Here is a 22111-nt window from a genome sequence, read left to right on the forward strand (position 1 = left end):
TCATTCATTCATTCATTCACTCATTCATGAGAGGCAGAGACATAGGCAGGGGAGAAGCAGGCTCCCTGCGGGGAGCCTGATGCAGGACTCCATCCTAGGACTCCAGGATCGCGCCCTGAGCCAAAGGCAGATACCCAACCACTGAGACACCCAGGTGCTCCCGGCCATTTTCTTATTGATGGACATATAAGTTGTTTCCAACTTTCCATTATCACAAAGGATACATTAAGGAACATTTTTATATATGTCTCCTTATGTACATGGGCAAGAGTTTTTCTATGACATATTCCTAGAAATGAAATTGGTGTGTCAAAGGGCATAAGCATTTTTATTTTTCCAGATATTGCCAAGTTGCTTTCTAAAATAGTTATACCAATTTAGATTACCATCAGTTTTCTCTGCCATTATTTGGAAATACATATCTTTATTAATATATATTCATATATTTTTGTCAATCTGGTGGATATAAAATAGTATCTTAAATCCTTTTTTCATTTCCCTGGTAGAAGTCAGCTAAGTATACTTTCCTGTTTAACAGCTATTTAGGTTTTCTGTTCTATTACCTGTCTCCTGTTAATAATCCTTTCTACTAGGATGTCTTCTTTTTCATTGATTTGTAGGAATTCTTTATATAATACTTAGCTACTTATCATTTGTTATTTAGATTCATTGTAAATATTTTAATTCAGCTGAGGCTCATCATTTCATTCCTGATTTATTTTTATTTTATTATTTTTTTTTAAAGATTGTTATTTATTTATTCATAAGAAACACACAGAGAGAGGCAGAGACATAGAGGGAGAAGCAGGCTCCTCTCAGGGAGCCCGGTGTGAGATTTGATCCCCAGACCCCAGGATTACGACTGAGCCAAAGGCAGAGGCTCAACAATTGAGCCACCCGGGCATCCCTCATTCCTGATTTATATTGACTTTTTGAAATTCTGAAGTTTTCAATTTTAAAAAAGTTATAGAATTTATTTTTTTCTTTATGGTTTGGGCTTCTTACAAATTATTTTTAAATTCTTCTTGATCCAGAATTAGGTACAAACCTAAAACTTCAGGCCACTCAAACCCTCTATACGTCTCTTCTGTTGTGGTTTCCATAGATGTTTCTCTCTTTTTTTGAGCCAGGATATCTTTTTAAGTTTTCTATTCTTATATGTTTCCTATCATTGTTATGTATTTGGAGAAGAGAGAATATGTCAAAGCATTAACTCCATGGCCCATCTTTTTTTTTAACGGAGAAAAGGCTTTAGGTTAAGGATAAGTTTCTAAATAAACACTATTTCCAGGGATCCCTGGGTGGCTCAGAGATTTAGTGCCTGCCTTTGGCCTAGGGTATGGTCCTGGAGTCCCAGGACCAAGTCCCACATAAGGCTTCCTGCATAGAGCCTGCTTCTCCCTCTGCCTGTATCTCTGCCTGTGTGTGTGTATGTGTGTGTGTGTCTCTCATGAATAAATAAATAAAATCTTAAAAAAAAGGAGAGAGACTATTTCCCTTGCTTAGGTACCATAAAAGCTTTGAGACATTGTTTCAGGTGTCATGATGCAGTCCAAATTGTGACTACTGAACTCTCTTAACCACTTACACTTTAAAAACAAACATACACAAAACAGCTATAAAAGATAATACATTTTTTCTATCTAAAAATGTTATTTATGCAGTGAAATTGAGCAGCAACTTCTTAAAACATACACATAAACATCTTTGATGTTGCTGAAGTTAAAATATAGGAATAATCCTTAGGAATCTCTGTTTAAGGAATTCAAATGGCAACCCCACAAGGGACTTTTGAGAAACATCTATTTACAAAGTTCTTTAACCTCACAGGAGAATTTTATCATACACAGATAGGATACTCTAATAATATTGAATACTATAGTTGTAATTTTTCTCTTAATCTAACAATTTATCTCTCATTTATTAAAATAGTAAAATATATTAAAGCCAAAAACATTTAGTAAAATATCAGCTGTTTGACATTCTTTTTATTTAAAAAGAAACAAGTAATATATATCTATTGTTTAGTTGAGGCTACAATGACAGGCATCCAAAGACCTCAGTGCCAAAGTCTGCACATTTCTTTCCTGTCTAATGAATTAGTTTTCATCATGCCCATGGCAAAGCCATAAGACAATAAATCCGAATTTACAGGCTAATCAAGAGATTTTCCACTTTCCTTCAGGGATTAGAACACTTTCTCGAAATAATCCCAACTATGTTTTTAATCTTATTGATTCATTGATTCTATACACAAAGCTATTAGACTATTAGGAATTCTAGCCCTTATCCCTAAAAGCAAGAGCATAGAGTTAGGAGCTGACTTGGGGCCTTGAGAGTATTTGAAGCATTTGTAAAAGTGACCTAAGGGCAACTCCAGGCCCTAAAGGATGCTTTCAGTGTTTGCAAAAGCAGCAGGAAGTTCCTAATCCCTTTTTCCTTAAAAGAAGAGATAAATGTCTTTGATTTGGGATCAAAACATCCTGGGTCCTTTGGAATTATAGTATCCAAAAAAAACCCTGAGTACTAAGGATCCAAACTAGAGGTCTGTGGGGAAAATAATATTGGTTTTAAGATTAGAAAGGGCTAATCTTTAAGTTAAAAAGGCAGTGAAAAAACTCAAAAAGGAATTCAACTGCTATTGGTTTGGTCTATCAATTAACACCAATTCCAAGTGAGAGCAAACCTAAGAGGAAATCTTTGTGATAAAACTTTTAGATAAACAATTCATTTCTTTCTGAATTGGCACATATTGGAGAAGGCATACGTAGATTATCCATTAAGTGCATGGCTATTAAAATGCTCAACACTTGCTCACATGAATTCATTTTTTCAGATACCATCCAAAAGCTACCAGAGAGACAGAGAATAGCACTTTCCTTGAAAAGAAATATTATTTAATACTTTATAAATGAATTTAGATTGACGATCAGCTGATTCTCCAAATAAAATTTTGTTATCAATCATAATAACCCAGTTTGTTGTTAACTAAGACTGAGCTTCCATTCAGAATAATGACAATTACTCTGCCAACTACAGAACCTTCCTCTTCCTCTCTAATCCATGGACTAAACTAGTAATTAGCCCTTAGTTCTATGAGAGGCAAGGAGTCACTGAAGAGGTTTTGGACCATCAAGAAGATTTCAATAGGATGCTGTGAGATCTTCATAATATGGAACTATCTTCATGTGCTGAGCGGATCTAATCTTCAAGAATACAATATAATCTAGTTTAAAATTTTTTTCTAAATAATCTATTAGGAGAAAAAAATGACCTCTATTCCTTTCTTTTTTAGTTTTGTATCTATCTAATGAAAATATACAAAGATATAAAAATACTTAGGATTATAATTGCTGAATTCTACACAGCATAGAAAAAGTAATTTCACAGAAATATATGTAACAAAAGTATTATATATGTGTATATATATTTATAAAACTTGATAGCCTTTAAAACTCAAGATGTGATTATGAAATTAGAAGAATTTTTCATTTTCAATGGGATTCATGTCTAATAATATCCTCACATGCAAAGTGTGGTGCGAGCTATGGTAAAAGATGTGGCTTTAGCCACATGATGAAACAACTTAACAAACAAAACAACTTAATGAAAAGTGGAAAATCCAGCCATTGATGCAAAGGCTTTAGTTACATGACACAATTAAGTGACAGAAACATCCAAATCTCTATGGGTCCATCCTAATGTCATAGAAACCTTGCTTTTACAGGAAAGTAGAATATATATATATATATATATATATATATATATATATATATTTAATACAAGTACAATTTTCTAACTTATTTTAAACAGAATACTTTAAGTAAAAATATGAATGTTATCTCACATAAAATAGTATACACAAGAAGGCACATTACACCACACCATTTCCTATTGAAAACTGTCAAAATCTGGGTAAAGTACAATATTATCCTGCAGTGGAATTCTACTAGTAGTTAATGATTTTACAAAGCCTTACAGGGTAAAAGCTCTCTCCTGCTGATTTATGAGATGTTTCTTTCAACCATGCTTCTCCAGTAATTCTATGTAAGGGAGGAAAAAGCAAGAGGCCACAGTGAAGGTTCCTGGGATTTGCCATCTAAAAGCTTTTATTCTTCCAAAGAAAGAAAGTTATGACCTTTGACATTGTGCTATGGTGCCGAAGAAACTGCTCATAAATGTATGTCAGTAATGAAGCAGAAATCAATAATTTCATTTAATCTAGTGAACTATTATGTAGTGGGACACAATATGTTTGAAGAGCCAAATGTCCTTGTCTTATTAGTGACACCTACGTTGCTGTTTCATTAAGATAAAAGTTTTGTTTCTCTGGTTTATATTTTTAAAATTCATAATTTTCACTATCATATATGAAAATGTCCAGCATTTTAAAGTTAGCATGAACTCTTTTCTTGAGAAAAACATCTCATAAAAATTCATGCAAATTTTAGGGCAATATTTTCCTTTGACTTCAAATATGGTCATACTGCATTTATGATAGGTCTCTTAAGAATCAAATTACTTTTCATAAATAATTTTACACATGTGTACATATATAACTAGTTTTATAAATATACACACTTTTAAGCCTCTATATTAGTTGGATGGCTTAATAAAAGTGAATAACTGAACTGCTTAGAAAACCATAGTACCAAAAAGAAGGGTTAGGGGATTGATTGTTTTCTTTAATTGGTTTTAATAAATTATTTCCAATATTTACAGGTTAATAAGAAACAGTTGTAAAAATAAATAAATAAATAAAAAGAAACAGTTGTATTTGTTATACTATGTCAATATTATTTGCAAAGTTGATATCAGAAGATAAAGAACAAGAAAGTTTGTTTCTTTTCTTTAAGATTTTATTTATTTATTCATGAGAAACACAGAGAGAAGCACAGAGACATAGGCAGAGGGAGAAGTAGGCTCCCCACACAAGCCTGATGCAGGACTCGATACCAAGACCCTGGGATCATGACCTGAGTCAAAGGCAACCACTGAGCCACTCAGGTGCCCCAGAAAGTTTTTTTCTTTAAAAATCAAGCTTTTTCTCTTAAGGTGAAGACCTAGTAGGCTAAAATTTTAGATGTACCTATTTTGAAGGGATTTAATAGATGGCACAGAGAAGTTTAATAAATAATGAATGTCTATTAATGATTTCATATATTCACTGATTTTTTTAAAGAGTATGTTCCCAAGGCAGAACTGTACATATGTAAGTTATTTCAAATAAAATACAATAACAATTTAATCACTTTATTTACACTAGTTAAATAACTAAATTTTCTGATAACAATCATGACACTGATAAAAGTTTCAGGAAAACAAAAAATGGTATTATTTTGCTAAATCATAGCACAGTAGTATTATTTCTAAATTCTAATATATTTACTTTTTGTTTTTTGCCCAGCATGGAGCCTAATACATGGGTTTAAACTCACAACACTTAGAGAACTCACAACCCTGAGCAAAGATCAAGAGTCATGTGCTTACCTGAGTCATCCAGGTGCTCCATCATTTCCAATATATTTCTAACTTCTAATTATTTATATTTCTAGTTTCTACAGTAATGTTGGATAATATTAAAACAATGAGAAATTATCTTGCTGTTAAGTTTTAAGCAAAATTTTCTATCCCTAAAAATTGTGCTTGTGTTTTCTCTAAGACTTTAATAATCTATTAATCGCCTAGGACAAAGAGTGTTTTTCTAATCTTGTTTTATTGAAACTCTTTGTGGCATCTGATGTTGTTTCTAAATTCTTTGAAACTTCTCCTTTGGCTCCTATGACTTAGCACTTTTCTGGGTTTTTTTCACCCCCTCCTGACAATTGCTTTGGTCTCTGTTGATTGACTTGCTCTGTACACTCATCCTGCTCAAAATCACCCATGATTTAAACTCCACTTGATAACTGGTAATGCTCAACTCAGCATCTTTATGCCATGCCTCTCCTGACGTGCAACTGTTCTTTGGATCACCTGCTAACCAGTTCCACCTAGACATCTCAGACACCTAACATGAACATTTTCCATGCCAAGCTCATAACTTTGATCCTTGTATTGACTCCTTTTCCTGTGTTCTCTATTTTAGTTGGTGGCACCACCATTCGCCAAGTCACCCAAACTAGAAATATTGACATCATCCTGAACTTCTTCCTCTCCCTTATTCCCCACATCTAGCAGGTGTTGCAGATTTTTAATCCTAATTATAACTTTGAGTTCCTCTTTCTTTCATCCCCTTACTACTCTAGTCCAGACCCTTATAAACTCTCACTGTGCTGCTCTCAACAGCCTCCAACCTGCCTCTAGCCCTGTTTATTGGACTTCTGTTTTCCTCCCAGATTCCAGTAGAATGAAAAACACAAACGAGCCAATCCAATCTCCTGCAGCTCATCACTCACAGATTAAATTCCAAGTTCCTTAACATGGTATATGTTATAGAATGAGTCTTTGCATGAATGGATCCTGCCCACATTTCCAACTGCATTTCTGGCCACCATTTCCTTGAAATTCACTATCCAGGAACACCAAAAAGCTTATTATTTCACACATACCATGTTGTTTCTCACTACTACAACTTATTGGACTATCTATCCCCCTCATTTAACATCTAGTTTTCCTTTAAAGTTTAACTTAAGCATCACTTCCACAAGAACCTATCCATAAGTGCCCATCACCACTCCACCCCAAATTCAGAGATGCATGGAGAAGTATTTAGAGGTAAAGTGTCAAAATATCTGTAACTTTTTTAGAAAGAAGGATGAAGTAAAGTGGCAACTATTAATTAGCAGCTGGGAATCTAGGGGAAAGGTATTCAGGTATTCATTATTCTATCCTTCCACCTGTCTGTAGATCTGAAATTTTTCAATATAAAAAGTTGGAGAAAATAACACCACATATGCAACTCTGCTAGGAATATACTCTACTATTGCACAACCATACTGTTTTAGTTATTACCTATTTATGAATTCCTTTCTCCCTCTAACAAATCATTGAAGTCAGAGACTATTTTTTATTAACTGTGGCATTCTCAGGACCTAGCAGAGTTGGCTTTCGATAAATATTTGTCGTAGAAATGAATGATAGTCCTAAGTAAAAAATAAGCCTACACACAAAATTCTCAATCAGCAAGTATTGTAGTGTTTACAATGTGCCATGTATGTTGGGTGCCCTGGCAGTAGAAGGGAGTATCACTCAAGGTCACCGAAAAGTCCCATTAACTAACATGGGGATGTGACAAAGAGGAAAGACAGAAATGTAGTTGGGAGGGATGATGAAAATTAAAATGAAGAGAACCAGAATTATACAGAGAAGTGAAGTTAGGAACTTAGTCCTTAGAGATCAGGCACATAGTTTCTAAGTACAAAGAGATTCTTCAGGACTCCATCCTTATTTCAGTTCCTACAAAATAGTACACAATAAATATAGATGCTTTCTCCCACTATAAATACACAAAAATGCTGCACAGAACATAGTCAAAACAATATCACCACCACTAACAAAATGTTAAGTTCAAGGTCAGAGCAGTAAACTCTGGTCTGGTGCCATGATATCTTAGATGTGGCTATAGGCACTAAAGGCTTCTAGAAAGTAAAAGTGGTTTTGTTCCATCACAACATAGTTAATGGAGACCTGAAGCCAGGATCTTTTTTTTTTTTTAAAGATTTTATTTATTTATTCATGAGAGACACAGAGAGAGAGGCAGAGACATAGGTAGAGGGAGAAGCAGGTTCCACGCAGGAAGCCTGATGTGGGACTTAATCCTGGGACTCCAGGATCATGCCCTGAGCCAAAGGCAGACACTCAACCGCTGAGCCACCCAGGTGTCCCTGAAGCCAGGATCTTGAAAGCACTTGGAGAAAGGATCAGTAGAAACATTCATTCACCAGCCAGATTAGCAATAAGAAAGCTTTATTCTCAATGAAAAGAAATGTTTCCCATGAAAAATATAAACCCCTGACATATATCGCACACTTGTGTAGAATCTAAATCTATATAACTAATGTAAAGGAGCCAAGAATTAACCCCAAAATTGGTTCATGACCAGTGAAACCTTGGGGCACTGAAGAGAAATAAGCACTTCCATAATATAGTATATACTAAGCCTTGCTGAAAAGGAGATCATGGTAAAGAATTAAAAATCACACAAGGAAACAATCTGCCATAAGGGAAAATTACCAGACACAGAAAAGAAGGAGGCTGACACTTCAAGAACTTGAGATAACAGTACAGTAGAAGGAAATTATAATAAAATATCTTAAATCATGAAAGAAAAGACAAAAATAAAAACCATAGGCAATGAATAGTATCTTCCTGTTCCTCAGTTACTCCATCTTTAAAATTAAAATAAAACTATGTGTCTCATAAGATTATAAGGATTAGACAAAGTAAATACATGTAAAGTGCATAGAAAATGCCCCTCCCCCACTCAGTTGCCATTATCTATTATTTGGCAGTAAATGTCAGATGCCATATGATTTCACTCATATGAAGAATTTAAAAAACAAAACAAATGATCATAGAGGAAAACCAAGAAACAGACTCATAACTATAGAGAACAAAGTGATGGTGACCAGAGGGGCGGTGGGGGGAGGGGAATGGGTTAACTAGGTGATGGGGATTAAGTAGTGCACCTATTGTGATGAGCACTGGACATTGTATTTAAGTGCTGAATTACTAAATTGTACACATGAAACTCATATTACACTGTATGTTAACTCACTGGAATTTAAACAAAAACTTTTTAAAAAGCCATAGGGAGTAACACAAAAAATATGCAAAAAATAACAAGAAGAAAAAAACAAAATAAATTTAAAAAAATAAGAAGAGATGAATAAAGCCTAGTGTGAGACATCAATGAGCAGACTAACATATGCATTATGAGAGTTCTAGAAGGAATAGAGAGAAAATGGGTACAAAGAATATTTGAACAAATAATGGCTGAAAACCTTTGAAATCTGATGAAAGAAGTAAATGTACATCCCAAAGAAGTTCAATGAATTTCAAGTGGATAAATTAAAAGAGATCCACAAGGAAATACATTTATAATCAAATGTTGCAAGATGAAAAGAAAATCAAGAAAACAGTGATAAAAGAAACTCATCACATATTTATTATTATTCCTCAAATAAGATTAATAGTTAATTTCTCATAGACTGTGGAGGCCAGAAGACAGTGGGGGTGACAAATTTAAAGTGATATAAAAAACTGTAAAACAAGAACTCCATATCCAGAAAAACTGTCCTTCAGAAAGGAGAGAGAAATTAAGACTTTCCAGATAAACGAATGCCAAGGCAGCATATTCCATTAGACATGGCCTATAATAAATGCTAAGGGGAGTCCTTCAGATTGAAATGAAGGGACAGTAGACAATAATTCAAAGCCATACAATGAAATAAAGATCTCCAACAAATGTAGCTAAATAGGCAAATACTAAAATCAATATTATTCTATTTTTTGGTTTATACATCCGTTTCTTATTTCCCACATAATTTAAAAAACAAATAGATTTCTATAAATATATATATATATATATATATATCTGTTTACTGGGCACACATGTATAAAGATGCAATGTATCATAATAACATAAAAGGAGACACTGACTGCACAGAGCAGAATAAAAGTAAGGTGACATCAAGTCAAACTAGATTGTTAAAATGTAGGATATTAAGTGTAATCTCTATGGCAACCGCAAAGAAATATCTAAAAAATATGCACTAAAGGAAATGAAAAGGGAGTCACAAAGGCTCACTACCCAAAATCAACTAAACACAAAAAGAATGCAGTAATGGAAGAAAAGGACAAGAAAGGTACAAGACACTCAGAAAATAAATAGCAAAATGTAAGCAATCCTTCTTTATCAGTGACTATATTAAACATAAATGGATTAAACTATCAAAAGACAGAGGCTGGGAGAATGGATTAAAAAAACAGGATCAAGGGGGATCCCTGGATGGCTCAGCCATTTCGCACCTGCCTTTGGCCCAGGGCACGATCCTGGAGTCCCGGGATCGAGTCCCGCGTTGGGCTCCCGGCATGGAGCCTGCTTCTCCCTCTCCTCTGCCTGTGTCTCTGCCTCTCTCTCTCTCTCTATGTCTATCATAAATAAATAAAAATAAATTAAAAGAAAACAGGATAAAAAAAAAAAACCCAGGATCTAACTACATGCTGTCTACAAGATATTCACTTTATATCCAATGACATAAATACGTTGAAAAAGGTTCCATAAATAGGACTGGAAAAGGTATTCCATGCAAGTGGTAATCAAAAGAGAGCTGGGGGCTGTACTAGTAGCAGACAAAAGCAACATTAAGTCAAAAACTGTTCTAAGAAACAAGGAGGACATTATATACTAATAAAAGGGTCAATTCATCAAGACCACTTAACAATTATAAACATATGTGCACCAAACAACAGAATCCCAATATAGATATGAAGCAAATACTGATAGAATTGAAGTGAGAAACAGTTTTTTTTTTTTTTAAACCATTCAACATTTTTTTTTTTATGATAGTCACAGAGAGAGAGAGAGAGAGAGGCAGAGATACAGGCAGAGGGAGAAGCAGGCCCCATGCACCGGGAGCCCGATGTGGGATTCGATCCTGGGTCTCCAGAATCACGCCCTGGGCCAAAGGCAGGCGCCAAACCGCTGCGCCACCCAGGGATCCCGAGAAACAGTTTTATAGTAATAGTTGGAGACTTCAATACAGCACATTCAACAATGGATAGAACATCTAGACAGAAGAACAATATGGAAATATAGGACTTGAGCAATACAGTATACTAACTAGACTTAGTAGACACATAAAAACACTCTACCCAATAAGAGCAGAACATACATTCTCCTCAAATGCACATGGAACATTCTGCAGGATAGACCATATGCTCAGTTGGAAAACAAGTCTCCATACATTTTTAAAGATTAAATTCATATAAGGTATCTTCTCCAATTACAGTGGAATGAAGTTAGAAGTAAAAGAACAGAAGGAAAACTGGAAAAAAATCACACACATGTGGAAATTAAACAACAAACTATTAATCAATGGGTCAAGAAAGGAAAGAAAGAGGGGAGGGCGAGGGGGGAGGAGGCGAAGAAAAAGAACAATAACAACTCCTCTGAGACAAATGAAAATGACAGTGCAGCAATACTCAATAGATCTGTAGCTGTAAATCCTACAATAAATAAGAAAAAAAGATCTCAAATCAATAACTACATCTTGAAGAATTAGAAAAAAAAGCAAAAACTAAACTAAAAGCTAACAGAAGGAAGAATAAAGATTAGTAATGGAGATAAATGAAAGAGGCTAGAAAAACAACAATCAACAGAACCAAAAACTGGTTCTTTGAAAAGATGAACAAAATTGACAAATGGTGAGCTAGACTGACAAAGAAATAAAAATAAAAAAGGTATAAATAAAGAAATGAAAATGAGGACATTGCCACCAACTTTACAAAAATAAAAAAGATTGTAAGACAATATTATGAACAGTTGTATACCTACAATTTAGATGACCTATATGAAATGTACAAATTCTAAAACACATATTATCTACATGACTCAAAAATTAATTAAAAATTGCAACAGCCTACAATGAGTAAAGGGACTGAATCAGTAACCAAAAACCTCCCAACTAAGAAACGTCCAGGACCAGATGGCTTGATTGGTGAATTCTACCAAACATTTAAATTAGAAATAACATCAATCTTCTCAAACTCTCCCAACAAATAGGATAGAACACTTCCTAACTCATTCTATGAACCCAATTCTAATACCAAAGCAGATACATCACATGAAAATTACACACCAAGAAAAGAAAATAACAGACCATCTTTATGAATATAGATACAAAGTCTCAAACTGGATCTAATGTCATATTAAAAAGATGGTATTGACCAAGTGAGATTTATCCCAGGAATTCAAAAGTGGATCAACAGAAAAAAATTAATCAATATAATATACAACATTAACAGAACAAGGAAAGAAACTATATGATCATCACAATTGATATAGCAAAAGCAGTGAAAAAAAACCAACACCTTTTCATGATAAAACACCCAGAAAACTAGGAATATAATGGAACTTCCTCAACATGATAAATGGCATTTATGAAAAATCCATAGCTAACACCATACTTAATGGTGAAAGACAGAAAGCTTTTCCCTATATATATTTTTTTTTTTTTACAGGATGCCTGGGTGGCTCAGCAGTTGAGCGTCTCTGCCTTTGGCTCAGGGTGTGATCCTGGAGTTCCAGGATTGAAACCCACATCGGGCTCCCTGCACGGAGCCTGCTTCTTCCCCCTCTGCCTGTGTCTCTGCCTCTCTCTCTGTCTCTCTCATGAACAAATAAACAAAATCTTTAAAAAAAAATTTTTTTAAGAAAAATACTCTATTTTTCAGTTTAGTTTCTCTTACATTAGACTGAGTAGCAAGTAAAGCAAACATTCTTCCACGTTGCCAGTGAAGTAATAGTCTCAAAAGTGGGTAACATGAACAAGATTTTTCAATAGCAAAAGGAAACTTATACCTAAGGTCCCATTTCCCAGTTGAGTGTTATTTCTACAACTCCTACCAAAAAACAAGAAAAACTCGAGGTCATTAGAAACCTAGTGTCCTTTAGGAAAAAACATGCACATGAAAACTCTACCACCAGGTAGAGTAATTCAGGTACAAAATGCAAACACTCTGTTTACTTGACAAGTGATATATTCTTCACTTGGTAAGAGTTATAAGACTTCTGACAAGTTCTGCAAAACTGCTTGAAGTAAGTTTTGTTAGTACCTTGTATGTTACACATATAAGCACTTTCCCATCAGATGTTACCGTCTTTGCGGTGCCAGTAGCCATATTTCTGCTTTAGGAACAGGATGTACAGACTATTCAACACTGTACTAGAAGTTCACACCAGAGGAATTAGATAAGAAAAAGATATAAAAGGCATCCTAATTGGGGGGGAAAAAAGTAGAACAATATCTTTCACAGATAACATGATTCTATATATAGAAAATTCCAAAGAATCTACAAGAAAGCTACTAAAGTTAATAAATGAACTCAGAAGAGTTTCAGGGTATAAGATCAACACACATAAAGTCATTGTGTTTATATACACCAGCAATAAACTATTCCATTTGCAATAGCATCTTAAAGAATAAAATACTTAGGTACAAATTTCATTTAAAAAGTGTAAGACTGGGATCCCTGGGTGGCGCAGCGGTTTGGTGCCTGCCTTTGGCCCAGGGCGCGATCCTGGAGACCCGGGATCGAATCCCACGTCGGACTCCCGGTGCATGGAGCCTGCTTCTCCCTCTGCCTGTGTCTCTGCCTCTCTCTCTCTCTCTTTCTCTGTGACTATCATAAATAAGTAAAATTTAAAAAAAAAATTAAATGTCGTCCTATCTAACATGACATGACTTCCCTACACAGTGTATTATGCCAATAAAATATTTTTTAAAAAGTGTAAGATTTGCAGACTGAAAACTATAAAACACTGCTAAAAGAAAATAAAGATCTAAATATGCAGAGGGATGTATTGTTCATGGACTGGAAATCTTAATATTGCTAAGACATCAATATTATCCAAAGTAATCTACACATTCAATGCAATCCGTATCAAAATTCCAAGATTATTTTATGCAGAAATGGAAAAGCCAATCTAAAAATTTATATGGAATTGCAAGGGGCCATGAATAATAATAAAAAAAAAAAGTCAAGAGAAAGATGAACAAAGTTGGAATACTCACATTTCTTGATTTAAAACTTACTGCAAAGATACAATAATCAAAATAGCATGAGACCAACAGGATAGCACCAACCATCCAGAAATAAATCCTATAAACCTATAGTTAATTGATTTCAACAAGGATGTCAAATCCATTCAATAAGGAATGAAGTCTCTTCAATGAATGGTGCCCGACAACTGGATTTTCACATGCGAAGTGAAACATGCGAAGCTAAACCCTTACCACTGGATTTGGTAATAGATTTTTAGGTCTAACAACAAAACCGCAAGCAACAAAAGAAAACATAAATTGAATTTAATCAAAATTTAAAACTTTGTGCATCGAAAGACATCAAGAAAATGAAATGACAAAATACAGAACTGGAAAAAATATCTGCAAATCATTATAACTGATAAAATGAATATCCAGATTATGAAAAAAAATCCCAAACCCAACAACAATAAAAAAAAAATCAAAAGCCCAATTTTTAAAAATGGGCACTAGATATTTCTCCAAAGAAAATATATAAATGGCCAATAAGTACATGAAAAGATCATTAGTCATTAGGGAAATGCAAATCAAAACCACAATGAGAACACTTCATACTTACTGTGGGATGATAATAATAATAATGAAAATAATAAGCATTGGCATGGACATGGAAAGCTGAATCCCTTGGACATTGCTGGTGGGAATGTAAAATGGTGCAGCAACTGTGGAAAATAGGTGACTCCCCAAAAGGTTAAATGTAGAATTACCATATGATCTAGCAACTCCACTCCTAGGCATATGCCCAAAAGTGGTGAAAACAGGGACACGGATACTTGTATGCCAACGTTCACTGCAGAATTATTCACAAGAGCCAAAAGAAAGAAAAATCCAATTATCCATCAACAGATAACTAGATAAATATAACATGGGTATATTATACAATGGAACCTTCCTCAACCATGAAAATGAAGTACCAGTACATGCTACAATATGGATGAAACTTGAAAATATTGGGCTAAGTGAAAGAAGCCAGACACAAAACTTCACATATTGTACAATTCTACTTTTATGATATGTCCACAATAGGCAAATCTAGAGACAGAAACCAGATTCATGGTTCCAGGGTATAGGTGAAGAAAGAACTGGGAAGTGTGGGGTTTCTTTTTGGAGTGAAAGATATATTCTGAAATTAGATAATGGTGATAGATGTATTAAACCCACAGAATTACACACTTTCAAAAGGTAAACTTTGTGATATGTGAATTCTACCTCAATAAAACTGCTGCTAAAGAAAAAAAATGTCCACACTAGACATAGGCTATCACTATGCCCCTCTTTCGAAGCAATAATAATGACACATAGTCAATCATTTATTTAAATTTCAACCTTTTGACTACAAGAGAGCCTCACTCCATTGAAGGTTATTTAAAGATACAATGAGTCCTTTTGCCTCGTTGCATCCGAAAGAGCAAGATGGGTCACCAGCAGCTCTACTGGAGCCACCCAAGGAAGTCTGGCCAGGGCTCTCGTTCTTGCCGTGTCTGTTCAAATCAGCATGGTCTGATCCGGAAATACGGCTTCAACATGTGCCGCCAGTGTTCCGTCAGTACGCCAAGAATATAGGCTTCATTAAGTTGGATTAAGTGAACTTCCTTGAATGGGTCATCCAAGATACCTACCTTAACTGCAGATGTCCAAGATACCTACTTTGATGCTGACTTATTGTACATAAAATAAAAATACTCCAATTATGAAAAAAAAATAAAGATACAATGAAAATCTGCTTTAGCTCAAACTTTCATTTGTACAGATATAGCAACAAATGCTGAACCTCTAAAAGGACTGGAGCTCAATCTCCCTGCATTGAGGTTATACTCAGGATAAAATAGAAACATTATTGATTTTATTTGAAAATTGCCTATTTACTACATCAACACAACAAAGTCTTATACAGCAGTAAAGGGTGAGCTGCACAATGATAAAGTCATACTTTTAAAATAAATATTCAGAAATTAAATGTGTCTTTTATATCAGGGTCAGTTCCACTACTATTCTCTTTTCTATATTCTGGATTAGATGAGATATATTTGAATATATAGAGACACATTTTCACACAATACACAGGAGAAAATCTTTACCTAATACTGCAAATTCATGACTAGAATCAGCACACCTGAGATCTAGTAGTTGTATCCTTGGGCAAGGCACCGGTCACTTCTCTATTGACCAACTTGTAATTTCTCAATGTACCATTTGCTAAGCAATAAAGTTCTCTCCCTAAATATCATAGCTTCCTAGTTGACATCTGGCATACTGAAAATTAAACTTAAATTTCACAAAGTTTCTTCTGCCTATATACTATCTTTCATGCATTATTACAGTTTTCTAAAAATGTAGTAAATCATCAAGGTAAAGATACTTTCAAGCTTTGAAGAAATCGTTCCATCACTGGGGATAACTTTTGGTAAAAATTTTGGTAATCTTACTACTTTACTGAGTTTGGTCCCTAAGACAGAGCATGGAAATGTGACTTTCTTGAATACATAAAAAGTGAATTATTTTTATTAAAATAAAAACAGTAAATACATCTGTTACAATTATTTAAGAAAAGCTGTGATCTCTTTAAAAAGAAATGCCAAAATGGCAATACCAACATCAAAGCATTTTTTTCCTATTATGTGTTCACTTTGAGGTCAATATTTTAATTGGAGTTACTTTAAATCCAATCAGAGGGGCTCAAGCTAACTCAGTTTGAAAGCTGGGGGAAAAATTAAACCTTATCATTCTTAATAGGACTTGGTGGTGGGTGGGGGCAGGCAGTATAATCTATTTCTACTAAAACACTAATAATACATTAGCAAAACTCTGTTAAGATGAAATTGGCACTATTTCTTTTAAACACTGAGTCAATAAACATCAGAATACACAAGTAATTAGCCAAAGCAGACGCATTTGTAAAGCTATACCTCTTGCGTACTATGTCAACCTTCAAAGAGCACAACTATTATGAACTTCCCAGGGCCAGGCAACATAATTTATTTTGATTTATTTTTCTGACTTAAGTCAGAAAACAGTACTAGTTCAAATTATCAGTATTGGTTTAAGACTTCACCCCCACCAAAAGTAGATTCTCCTATGATACATGGCAAGAGTATGAATTCTTAAAAGTACCAAGTTAAATAATGGCCAAGCTACTGTAATTTTTTTCTCAGTGACTTAAACGGTTCTCTTAAATTTTTTCTCAGTGACTTAAATGTGTGATTTAACTCAGTCTTATAAAAAATATAATTTACTGGCCATTTGCTCAGAATTACAGTAACAGAATTACAAAAATAGGGTACTGTGTTGCTGAACACCTGTGCCCCCTCCTTTTTGTCCAGCTGCCCATTTTTACAGGTAACACAAAGTAGGGATCAGAATGATTAAGTAATTTGTCTAAAGTCGTATAAATCATCAGCAATGGAGAAGACATAAATGATTGGCTCTCTTGCATTTTGTCATTCTGGTTTTCCACTGCAGCTCCCAGTAACTCAATAAAAATATATAGCAGCACTAAGAATATTTACCAGATATTGGTACCTGTCAACTTCATAATTTCTTTATGAAAGCACAAGAACAAGAAAACAAGAACTCAAGATCATTAAAATTCTGTTTTACACAACTATTATTTTCCTTAAATATAAGGAAATGTACATTTTTCTCTTCTAGTTTGAACTGATGATTTGTTCTACTCAAAGCACTTTTTTGGAGTAGAACACATGGTGCTGAATGTTCAGTCATCCGTGCTCAGGACTAGAGCCACTCATTAAAAGATTCTGCCTTCTCCCTCATCCATCTCAACTGTCACTTGAGCTACCAGTGGCTACTGGCCTCTACAGGTGACCAACTACCTATAGGAACAATCTTAACTTTTACTATCATAAAAAGCTAACCAAAATGAAACCAAACACAAAAAATGATACCTTGAGAAAGATGAGGACTATGCAATCCCTGCGTACTACTACTAAATAATCTAAAACAAGCATTTGTCATAACAACCACTCAAAATTTGTCTGCAACTTTCTGCATACTAGTTAACATACTACGTATGGTGTTTAATTCTTACTCATTGATGCCCTCTCAAGACACTACCATCTTTACATCATTATCTAGAGGAAGTTAAATTGTTTCTGCCCCAAATAAGTCTATGGTACCGTTGAATTAGCTGAAAAGATTTCTGTTAACCATTCACCCAGAGAACCACCTACCACACAGCAAATGTAATTCTCTGGGCTATTAATCTCATACAGTTTTACTTGTCTCCATGCTGAGCATCACAAAAGATGTTCTTTAACATTTGCCACACATGGAGATTTCTCCTATCTTTTTCAACACTGGAGCCCATCACATCAAGAAAATACAATGTACTGAGTAAACAGAGTTAAGTGAAATTTGCATTTATGCTTTGTCTAGATATCCTCAAGAAAAGATCTAAAATACTGAAATCAAAATGAATGGACCTATAGAAGGATGAACTCTTAATATCAGGTTTCAATGTACCATGTGTGGAAAAGGAATGAAGAGGCAATATCACCCCCACTTAGACAAACAATGACTGAGACACATTTTTTTTTTAAATCAAGCTTTCTTCACAATACTTAAAAATAATAACTGGTTCTCCAATCAATACATTTAGCATTATTAACACCAAAAGCTTAGATTATCAAACATAAGACAGAAATAGTTAAAATAACTAATGGCCCAGTACCAACTTGGAAAAAAAATTTCTACCTCTTCAGAAACAAAGTAGTTCTCAACCAGGATGATTTTGCCTCCCAAAACACATTTTTTTGTTGTTACAACTGCAGTGGTGGGGAGGCGGGGATGCTACTGGACTGGCATCTGGTATGTAGAGGCCAGGGATGCTGATGTACATTCTAGTCTGCATAAGAGTGTCCACAATGAAGAATTATCTAGCCCCAAATGTTGATTGCACCAAGGCTGAGAAGAAATCCTGAGGAATGTAACCCACAGTAGTAATACAGTCTCCACTTTTTTAAGTTGGTGAAGTGAAGGAGATCCATTTTGAGTAGTACTAAAAAGACTACAAAATAGTGACAATAAAAAGGCCATTTTGGAGGATTACTCCCAAAGGATACAATTTAGAGAAAGTAGTCTTTATAAAGTAGCATCATTAAAAAACAAAACAAAACAAAAACAAACTATAGAACTGTTCCAAACAGGAGTTTACTATTATTTCATAAATTAAGTTATTAGAAGAAAATTTCCTTGAGGTGCCTGGGTGGCTAAGTTAGTTAAGCATCAAACTCTTGATCTCAGCTCAGGTCTTGATCTCAGGGTCCTGAGTTCAAGCCCTGCACTCAGCTCCACATCAGCATGGAGCCTACTAAGAAAGAAAGCGAGAGAAAGAAAAATTTCCTTTCTATCAGTTCTAAGAAATAAGCCCATTGAGGACACAAGTTTGAAACAATGATTGCAATCTCCAACAGTCACTTAATTAACCTAGCCACAGATGCTAAAGATATTAAAAAATGTATATACATAAACATGAGAAAAGGGCAAGCCTCCCAGAAACTGAAAAAACAAACATTTTTAATTCATGCCTTCTGCTCAGCCTATAAGAATTTGGCTTTTAACACTCATCAAAAGCAGTTTCTGAGAACCAGAGGTTGAAAGAAGAAAAAAACAAGGAATGTAAAAGTCAGGAAAGCATTTGTCAGATTACTGTCAGAGACCTTTGTGAGGATGACACCTTTATCCTCTGCAATACATATCCCTAGAGCGATTCACTTGGCTTCAGGATTACAGCCACTGAAGGTAATTTAGTACATTTTTACCTTTTTGCACATCACTATTGTCAATTGCTGACTGTGAGCTTGTTCTGTGCAGATTACTATGTTAAGGCAACTGCCAACATTGCTTCAATTACTACAACTGTGTTTTCTTCCTCTCTTATTTATCAACTTTAAATGATGAGCTTAAAAAAATGCTTTTCCAAAGAGTCTGAACACTCAGAAGTATTAAAATAGTCCTGAAAGTGAAAAATTTGGGGTACAATTTTTAGGTTTCCTCTTAAAACATGTCAATAATCACAGCTGTTCTTAAAATTCAAGTATGGTCCTCAACAAAATGGCTAACATTATTATTTTTCATGAGTCATTACTAATTTAGAAGCTAAAAGTAATTCTAATTGAGTGAATCTGCCTAGGAGAGATAAAAATTATCTCTCAAAACTGTAGTCAGGGATATTAGGGTTTTCAAAAAGGTAACCTCAAATTATTTATTTATTAATCAAAATACTCCTTCAACTTAAAGTCCTGCTTAAAAGATTTGTTTTTGTGGGGTTTCTTGGTATGGGTTTGTTTTGTTGTTTTGTTTTGTTTTTAGTTTATTTTGCGATTCCTTTAAATTGCTCTGGACTCCATCAATAGGCCCAGCTGTTAAATTCAGGAGCAATGACAACAAATCCCTTGGCAAACAACTGCTGAGCATGAGACCCTTTCTTTAGAATATCAGAGATAGTTGACAAAAAAGGGCCATACCAAATGCCCTTTCAAAATTCCATTAAGAAGCTGAACAGAAATAAAATAAACACATTTATATACATCCTTTTTTTCCCATTTATATACATCTTAAAGCAAATTATAATTCTACCCTCCAGTGGATCCTGCTTGGTTATAAAATTAAAAATCCAACAATTCTGAAAAACAGTGAGATAGTGTTACAGATGATGAGAAATGATGAGAAATGATCCTCACTTAATCAAGTGCAAAGTGGGAAAAACTGGTTCTATTATCCAGAGATTATCAGGTACCTGATAAACCTTTTAAGAAGACAGACTGAAAGAACCAAGTGTCATTGTACATAAGCCTGTAGAACTTCATGTGCTTTTACTTCCCTGGCTTTAGCAATTGTAAGATGGTCAATTTTTAAGTTAAACATGTACTCTTGAACCATAACCCCTTCTCTTTAAAGATGATTTTTCTTGGATCTCAGAAAGAATCTTCTGAACCTTATCTACAGTGTTGGCAGATTGGTCTCTCAAATACCTCAATTCTATCTTATTTTTCTGAAATCAAATGACTTTTGTGTTACCTCTATTGAAATTAGGGCAGGTAACTTAACAGCTTGAAGTGAATATGCTCACATGTAAGAGATGTTTCCCTTTACAGCATCTACAAATCTCACTCAATAAGTGACAATGTAGCAAAATCTCATCCATCTTGGGTCTTAGATCATTAATAAAATTCAAAATGTAGGCTAATAGTCTCATAGTTCTTTCTCTTTTCAATCACCCACCTTATTTTTTAACATGAGTCATTAAATGTTCTCAATATATTTTAACTCATTTTAAGACCAACTTTGGGCTATAATTTATATACTACTCTTTAAAATAGAAGCCATACTCATAGAACAGTTTTTCATTCATCTAACAACAAAAGTCCTCAAGTTTCACCTCCTTTTAAACTGAAGTGATAAACGTTTTATTCATGGAAAACAAGCTACATCCTTTTAAAGGAAATCACTATTGCTGTGTAGAGATATAGAAACAGACCACTTTCCCCACCCCAGCTTTTCACATGCAAAAATGAACCTCAAAATCTTTAGGGGAAAAAAATCATCATAAAGTTACAATACAATGGTCTTCCAGTTAACAAATGCTCACTTAAAAAAAAAAAAAAAGGATTTTTCACCCAAGTGAACGGTCCTGAAATACCTAAGAAATATAAACTGGCTTTATGTTCTCTTTCCCTCTGTCCTTAGACTTCAATTTCCACCTTTTATGGAAAGGAAATAAACAACCAGCTTCCTGTTCAATCACTAGCTTACAGCCAGTCTTTTACACATCATAGAACACAACCCGCCTCCTCCTTTACTTCTCTCAAACGTCTCTTATCTTAATTTAAACTTGTTGAAATATGAGACCATTTTACCACACTAATGCTTTTCTATGAAATTTATCTTAATGTTAAGAATGCAAGAAACATCAAAATGTCGGTAAATTATTTCTTATTCCTAAAATGTTTAAATTATTTACATACTGAAGACTTAGCACCGGTGAAAGTGAAAACTGGATTTGCCAAAAGCTAAAAATATTGAAATTTATAGGAAATGGCTTAATCTTCTGTTCTTACTATTGTATACAACTAGAAAAAAGGGCCTCCCACATACTCTCCTTCCTATTCTAGTTTCATGAAATGTAAAATGGCTAAAATGTCTATCAATTAAAAGGATTACCTTTTTAAAAAAAAACTAAATATTACTTTAACCCTATACTTTCCTTTAAAAATGGGATGCCTTAGAAAAACTAAGTTAGACAAATTCTTTTGTGCTTGGATGAACAACAGGAAAGCAAAGCCTCCAGGCCTTTGGGGAGGAACCTAGTCCCTGCAGCCGGCTCTGAT

At 34.4% G+C, this 22111-nt stretch overlaps 1 protein-coding gene and 1 pseudogene across 1 annotated transcript in view; one reads left to right on the top strand and one right to left on the bottom strand.

The window, feature by feature from the left end:
* Positions 1 to 22111, bottom strand: part of PRTG (protogenin) — a 127380-nt gene that overhangs the window by 99733 nt on the left and 5536 nt on the right. The window lies entirely within an intron of this gene.
* On the top strand, positions 15174 to 15469 carry LOC100683721 (annotated as a pseudogene).

Source organism: Canis lupus, chromosome 30 (assembly GCF_011100685.1).
Source record: "Canis lupus familiaris isolate Mischka breed German Shepherd chromosome 30, alternate assembly UU_Cfam_GSD_1.0, whole genome shotgun sequence".
Classification (NCBI taxonomy): domain Eukaryota; kingdom Metazoa; phylum Chordata; class Mammalia; order Carnivora; family Canidae; genus Canis; species Canis lupus.